Source organism: Monodon monoceros, unplaced genomic scaffold (assembly GCF_005190385.1).
Source record: "Monodon monoceros isolate NGI ecotype Baffin Bay Population unplaced genomic scaffold, NGI_Narwhal_1 Super_Scaffold_22, whole genome shotgun sequence".
Taxonomy (NCBI): Eukaryota; Metazoa; Chordata; class Mammalia; order Artiodactyla; family Monodontidae; genus Monodon; species Monodon monoceros.
Window position 1 is genome coordinate 35406976 of NW_021703779.1, and position 7462 is coordinate 35414437.

The 7462-nt window shown below is 61.2% G+C and overlaps 1 protein-coding gene across 1 annotated transcript in view; it reads right to left on the reverse strand.

The window, feature by feature from the left end:
* The window catches only part of BCOR (BCL6 corepressor), a 42826-nt gene extending 35574 nt beyond the window's left edge, over nt 1–7252 (reverse strand). Inside the window, exon 1 of the mRNA XM_029240168.1 lies at nt 6980–7252. The gene's annotated coding sequence lies outside the window, so the exon portion shown is untranslated. The remainder of the gene's footprint in view (nt 1–6979) is intronic.
* Nucleotides 7253–7462: the final 210 nt, after the last annotated feature.

Below are 7462 nucleotides of genomic sequence, written 5' to 3' on the forward strand. Positions count from 1 at the left end.
CCTGCGGCATCCCGGCCCCGGGCGGGTGGCTCCTCCAGTGGCCGAGGCTCCGGATGTGTGAAATGGCTCCAGGAGCGCCTGGGGCAGGCCAGGGCCTCCGCAGCGGGAGGGACCGAGGCGATGGCGGAGCCGGGTCCTCACCCCTCTAGCCAGCCAAACACGCCCCGGCCAGTGGCTCGCAGCCAGTGGCTTTCTCTCTTTTTTAAACTTTCCGGCCTTGGCGATCACCGCCGATTGGGACAGGATTTCCAGCCCCCGCCTTCCCTCTTCCACCCCCTCCGTGCAGGCCCTTCCAATCTCCAGGGAGGTGACCCCCGCCCCCGGGCACCGTGAGTCCCTGGCCCCGGCAGACCCTCCCCGCCCCCACCACTTGGGCCACCTGGAGCGAGCCGCTTCCCAAAGCGATCGGCGTCCGGCCGAGTCTGGGACTGCTGCTGCGTCCGGGGAGGAACTCCCGCAGCCTCCAAAGGTCCAGGCCTGCCCGCGGCGGCATGCAGAACCGCCCCCTACTCTTGCTTTCTCCGAAAGACCTGACGCGGGGGCCGGGGGGGGCGGGGGGAGTTTAAGGCCTGTCTTTAAAAAAAAATTTAACTCTTCAGATGCAAGAATTTGGGTGCCCTTGGCACGGTTATGAGTGCTCGGGTAGAACAATAGAAATGGGGGTGCCGGAAATGGTGCAGGAAGACCCCTATAACCCTCTCCTCCCCCCTAGCAATTACTATTAGCATTAAAAGATCCCAGTGCCCTCAATGCAATAGTGCCTGTTTATAACTTTTCCCTGCTGGGTCCCCATACCCTAAACAAGCCCCCTCCTCACGTTTTGAAATCACCAGGGCAAAGACCGCTCCCAAATCTGTGACCTCCCGGAGCTCTTGGGCCTCTCGCCAGCTCTGCCCCGGCACCCTGACCTGACTCACCCTCTTCCCCCCAGTAGTTCCTCTGGTTTGCACCTAGACAATAAATTTAGTTTAATTTAGCTTCCGGTCTTTAATTTTAGCAGGTCTCCTTTTTGCATGCAAATCAATATGGCAATTACCATCTAAAAGCTCGCCCAGCCCCGGGTCAATGTAAATTGATCATTGTCCGCCTTCCACAAAATAACACCGGGAGTCTGTGATGCATAATGAGATTATACTGGAAACTGTCTTTTAGATCAAATTATATTTCATGCTGTCAGGATCTTCTCCTAGCGGACTTCCCCGCTAGTCTAATCACGGGGCGCCGGAGCCCATGGGTGCTGAGGGGCGATGGCTGGCCGGGGAGACAAGGTTCTAAGAAATAACAAAGTGCGGGGACGCCCCCCCCCCGCCGCCATTTCCAACACCCTCGACTAGGGGCAGGCGGAAATGAGCCTGCGCTGGGAAAGGGGGCCTTCTACAGAAACGTTGCGGGGGGAAAAGCTCGTTGGTTAATTCCCATCCAACAGAAAGTCAGCTATCCCTTCCGGAAGAACACATGGGGAGCAACCAGCGAAAGCCGTCGGGCCGGGCTGGAGGTTGGGAGACGTCCCCGGCCAAGTGCTCGGGGTACAGGCGTTTCGGCTGCCACGGGGGTGGCCTGAGAAGACCTTCCACTCCTGCCCCGGCTGCTTCTCAAGCCAGCGCCACCATCTAGGCCCCGGCAGCGCAGCCAGCCTTGCAAACAGACGGAATCCTGCCGGCCGTACACTCGGGCGAATCAGCCCGGTCGGGCCAGCCCGGCTTCGGCCTCCCCTCCCCTGACTGGGCGAGGCCCCTCCAGGCCCGAACCATGTGAGCCGAGGGCTGGAGGCCTCCAGCCAGGAGAAGGTCCTCCCGCCCTTGCGCGGCCCCCGGGGCACGGGTGTGACCCTGGAGCTTAACAAAGGGCCTTCAGAGCTCCTTTCGGCCTCGGGCTGGCGGGGGAGGGGTGGGGCCAGCGGGGAGGGGAGCGGTACGGCGGCCCAAGTGGACCCATGAGGCCCCCCGCCCCGCCGGGCTGGTTCTGCCGGGCCCGCCGCCCTCGAGGAAACCACCGAGGTGGCATTGCCGGGGCCGCTGGGCACTCCCGAGGACCGTCCTGGGGTTCGGGCGGCTCGGAGGCCGGCGAGCCTCCTGCCCAGCCCCGCGGCCCGGCTGTCGTGCCCGACCCAGCGCGGACTCCACCCGAGTGCGGTCTTCCCAATAAAAGCTGGAATTCCCGGCTGGACTCAGACAAAGAGGGACCGCGGCAAATCGACGCCGCGGGCAAACCAAACCCAAGCCGAGTTTACGCGCGCGTCTGGGGTCACAGAGGCGCCTGCTAATCCTCCCTACGCTGGCCGTCCCCGCACGGTCTCCTCAAGGGGGAAAAAAACAAAAAGGGAAAGAAAGCATACCTCCCCTTGATTCCGCCCAGAGGCCGAGCTTCGCACTTCTTTCGGTTCAGTCTCTATCAGTTCACTAGGCCCCGCGCCACCTTAGCAAACAGGACTTAGAGGAGCGCAACATCCCTTGCTCCCGACCCAGAATGCAAAGCTACTCCTCTTTTTCCTCCACCATCCATCCTCTCAGGGTCAAGAACTCAGAAATCTTTCAGAAATCCTCCTACCTGCTCAAGACACACTCTCTTCCCCACTCTAGATGGGAAGAAACTATAACCAGAAGCAATCTCAGTAACCAAGGGCCATCCACTCTTAGCTAGGCACCGTTGCCCTCAGTTTCCCTCTAGCCAAAGACACATTATTTCCCAGTGAATGAGTGTGCGAATGTGGTTGTGTGGCCCACACTTCCGTGCCCAGCTCTGTCTCACTGGGCAGGAAAATCTTCATCAGGCCTTGAGGAGTTTTTGTCATTCAGCCTGTGTATCTAAGCATGGATGTATGCATGTGAATGCTTTTTGTGTTTCCAAGTGACCCTCTTCACACCTTTAAATGGGCTTTTGTCTCTGGAACGAACTTACAGAAATTCTGCTCCAGTTTCCAGCTCAACAAAGTCTGGGATTTTCTCCTAGAATCTCGCTCTAGGTCTCAGTATTTGCATACCCATGTTTACATTCCTCGCGGCCAGTTCTTTATCTCTTCTGTATCTCTTGTTCCATGTGGGCACCAGAGCCCAAGTGTCTTGATTTGTCTCAGCACATGTCATTCAGGCGCACATCTTAATCTGTGCATTCCTGTCTAACACGTACACCTCCCCACGACTTACATTCTTGCTTTGCCTATAATGTGGCTCGTTCCCAGACCAATATGGGTTTGCAGTTAAATGTAAGTAGAGGATCCCCTAAGCCTACAAACCCTAAAAGGAAGAGGAGGGGGAAGGAGAGAGGAGTGTGACTGATTCATTTCTCTATAGGGTAACCCACCCACCAATTTCTACCTCAGGGAAAGAACGAGACCAATGCCTGCAGAGTTGTATTAAATTTGTTTGGAGGCTGCCTCCCTGCACGTATCTTATGTGAACTCTCCACAAGTTCATGGTTAGAAGTGTTTTTATTTACACAGACAACTCAAGGACCCCTTTGCTCTCTCCGATGCATACCTGTGCACACTGGCCAGGCATTTCAGGCTTGGGTCTTTGGTCGGCAGGACTCTCGGTCAGAGGCCCCACTGACTAAAGCTCTGAGCAGACCTTCACATACTGGGCCCGCTGGGAACATTAAGGTCTAACCTCTGCATCTCCCCAACTCAGTTCCTTAAGTGAGGGTGCCCACTGTGTGTGTTCACACCTCCCCCATTGACAAGTATCGGGTCAAGTTAGATCACCTAGCAACCGCGTTTGGTTCGTCGAAGAATCGAGCCCAACGTACCAGGATGTGAGATTGCATACAGAGAAGAGAAAGGAAAACCCTAAGCCCAGGCTCCCGCCTCCTCTCCCCAGGGGGCTACTTCGCCTCCAGGAATTTCTACTACACTCCCCACCCCCACTCTCCCTACCGTCTTTAAAGGGTTAAGAGAAACCCTCGCAGCCTTCCCTCCACCCTGGTCGCTGGGCCCGAAGGCTCGCTCGTTCAAGGGAGTCTGCCGCCGCCTCCGCGGCCCGCCCCCCCCCCTTCCCGTCCTTCAGCCGGGAGGGAGCCTGCATGCCTGTCTAGACCGATCTATCACAGGCACACCAACAACACCCGCGAGAGCGCGGAGACCCTACCCAGGTCCCCCTGCCCGCACGGTTCCCGGCGGACAGAGCCCTGGAGCGTGACCGCGCCTGCAGGGTCTGGGTGGGAGCCTACGGGCTCGGGCTGCCCCGAGCGCACAGCGGGTCCGCCCCGGCCCCGGCCCCCAGCGCTCCCGCCAGCCCGGCTGCCGGGGCACAGTCACAGCTCTGCGCGCTGGGCAGTCCTATTTTTATCTTGTCTAATCCCAAACTGGGCGGGGAGCACAGGCGTCGTGCTTAGAGAACAAGAGATAGGCGAGGGAGGCGGGGAGGAGCAGCCAGGCAGCGACGCGAGCGGGAGCGAGTTAAAGACACAGTCGAGGCGACCGAGAGCAGGAAGAAAGAGCGGGCTGCGCGGGCCTCGAGGCGCCGCACGCAACGCGCCGCCCGGCGAAGTTACACTCGCCTCCCGGTCGCCCCTCGCCGCCCGTCCCTCCCCACTTTCCAGCGGCGCTCTCCGCAGCCCGGGCCGCGGGGCCCCGGCCTGTGTGGCAGGCAGAGGCCCGGCCGGCCCTGCAAAGGGCTGGAGAGAATCGCTAATGAGCTGTGCGGCCCATTGATCCGGAGAACACTTCCTAATTAACTCTCAGTCACCTACTGGTGACAGCGCCTCAAAGGACAGCGCTGGGGCCGTCCGAGCCCCAACCCCGACCTGCCCGCGGAGCGCCTGGCGCCCGAACCCCGCGCGCCCCCCCTCACTACCCCAGGCAATCCCGGTGAGTGGCGGTGTAAACCCGCACACTAAAGGCCAGCCTCGGATTAAACCTGGACGGCATATTAATCACCGCCATCTCCCCCCTTCCTCCACGCGGTGAAATCATGCCCAAAATAAACACGGGAACCAACACTGCAAAGCCCAGACCAGATAACAGGTCGGGGGTGGAGTGGGAAGGGTCGAGAAACAAACGTATTTTCCAAGTGTCCACGTACAGGAGTCTCGGAGGCCGACAATTAAAATGCCTTCCACACAAGCAATTCTGTTGGCCAAACCGAATCCAACACCTCGTAAGGATTGATTTCGGCCCGCGGTGTCCGTTTCCAGTGCCACAGGAAGTGTCAGATGGCTAGAAATACCCAAGTCTGTCTGCGTTCACCACCCACCACCTTCTGGGGTGGGCCATTTCCTCCTCGTTTTTATTCCCAAGTCATTTTAAGGATTTTTCTCCAGAGACTACCCCTAGAATCAAATACCACTACCCCTCCTCTGGCCTTCTCTCAAAAAAGAAAAAAACAAAAAAAAACAGCTAAAACCCTGAGCTGTCTACTCTAGACACAGGAGGCTGTACAAATACCTACTTGAAGCGCGCTGGTTTCATTTTTTAAGGTTTGTTTTTAAATACACATAACCCTCCCCCCTCCTTCGCTCTTCCATCCCCCCAACCCTTTAGACGCCGGCGGCGCGCGCCCTCGCGCGCGGGCACTCACAGCCTCTAGCTGGAGATCGCGGACTTTCTGGAAAAGATTCATTAACTGCAAATTAAGCCTCGCCCTGGCCTCGGCCTACACGCGGCCAGGCTCAGCCGTCTCAGGGACCCGGGGACGTGCCCACTCGAAAGTGCAGGCGGCGGGAAGCCCGCCGGGACCACGCTTGCCTCGAGCCGCCCTACTCCGCACACGGCGCCCCGGGGCTTGCTTGGTAAACAGCAGGAGCACGTCGCCGCCGCCCCGAGCCCCCTAGTTGGCGGAGGCTCTGCAGCGCAGCCGCCCGCCTGCTCCGAGCGCGGGCCCCGCGGCGCGGCGGCGCCTCGCCCTCCCCGCCTCGGCCGAGGATCGCGCCCGGGTGCGCAAGTTCCTCTTCGCCCTCAGCCTCTGCGCCGCACGCCCTCCGAGTGGGACCAACTTCCTCCGGCCGCAGACCCGCACACGCCCTACAGGGCTTTCCACCAGACTCCTCTCTGCCCAGAGGAGGACCCAGGTCTCGCCCCCCCGCCCGCCGCCGCCCCCGCACGATCTACCCCCACTCCTGGGGTCTCACAACTTAAAACCTACCCCACGACGTCGCGGGGAGGGTGGGGGTGGACCAGAGTGGCAGATTAAAATTTTAAAAGAACATTTACAAAACAAAGCGTCTGACCTGACTGGCTGGCTGGCGGGCGGGCCGAGTCGGAACCCCTCGCTCTGCTCGATTTCCTAGTATTTTTTTTTTAATCCACGTGATTCACGCTTTAGAGCAAGCCAAAAAACAAAAAAAAAAACAAAAAAACAAAAAACCGGGACTCCCCTCCCGAGTCGCGCGGCAGCGGCGGCAGGTCGAGCTCGGCTCGGCCCGGGGCGCCCGCCACACACACCCTCGCGCACGCACACGCCGTCGTTCCACGAGCAAGAACGAGCTGCCCCCGGAGAGGCGAGACGAGGCAGCAGCGGCTGGGGGTTTTTACAGTTCTTTCCCGAGTCGAAAAAGAAAGCAGACGGGAACCCGCCGCCCTCCCCTTCCTGCTAGCGAGCTAACGCCGAGCCGAGCTTCCCAGCTTCCAGCGCAGCTCACCCCCCCGCCCCCCCGCCGCCCGACTCGCGGCGCTCAGCGACGACCGCGCTCCCGCGCACACAGGCACACACTGCCTGCAAACTTCCACTCCGCGAACTCCCTGCTCTCCTCCCAGCCCCCAGGGGGGCGGCAGGCCCCCCCCGCCGCGCCCCCCCTCCCCGAAGCCCACGCCGGGCCGCTTAGGTTGGCTGCATTTTTAATAACTTACAGCTAGGAAATAAAAACGAAAGCGAGCAAGGCAGCCAAAGTGAAGCGCGAGGCACAAGCTTCGAGGGGTACGCGAGAGAGTCAGAGGAGCCACCCGCCGCTACTCTGGGCCCCGAGGGAGGGGGCCGACTGCAGCCCGCCGCACGCACGCCCGCCAGCCCGCGCGGCCTCCCCGGGGAAAGGTGTTCCGGACACTGACCTGAAATCCCCGGCCGGGGAGTAAGCAGGGAGCCTGCGATCCGGCGCTTTGAAGTTTTCCCCGGAGCACAGTCGAGGCGGCGAGGAGGAGCGACGGGAGGTGGGGTGGGTGGGGAGAGGTGTGCGGGCTTGGAGGAAAGTGGGGTGGCGACGTTGGCGATGGGAGAAGGGGCCGGGCCGGGGAAGCGCGGCGAACAGCAAAGTTTGCCGTCCCCCGCTGCCCGCAACCCGCTCGCGGCGCCGCAATCGCTCGCCTCCCTCGCCGTCTGCTGCCAGCCGGCTGCCCTCGGGGTCGGCCCCGCCGAGGGGTGGGCTCTGGGCCGGGTGGGGGCGGGGCAGGGCGGGGCGGGCTCAAAGCCTCCGGGCAGGTGGCGACAGCCCCGCGCGATCCTCCGGGCTCCGGCGGCTGGGCCGGGCTCGGCCGGGCTCAGCAGCTCTCGCGCCGCCGCTGCTGCCGCCCGCGCTCGGGCAGGAGCCCCAGCGC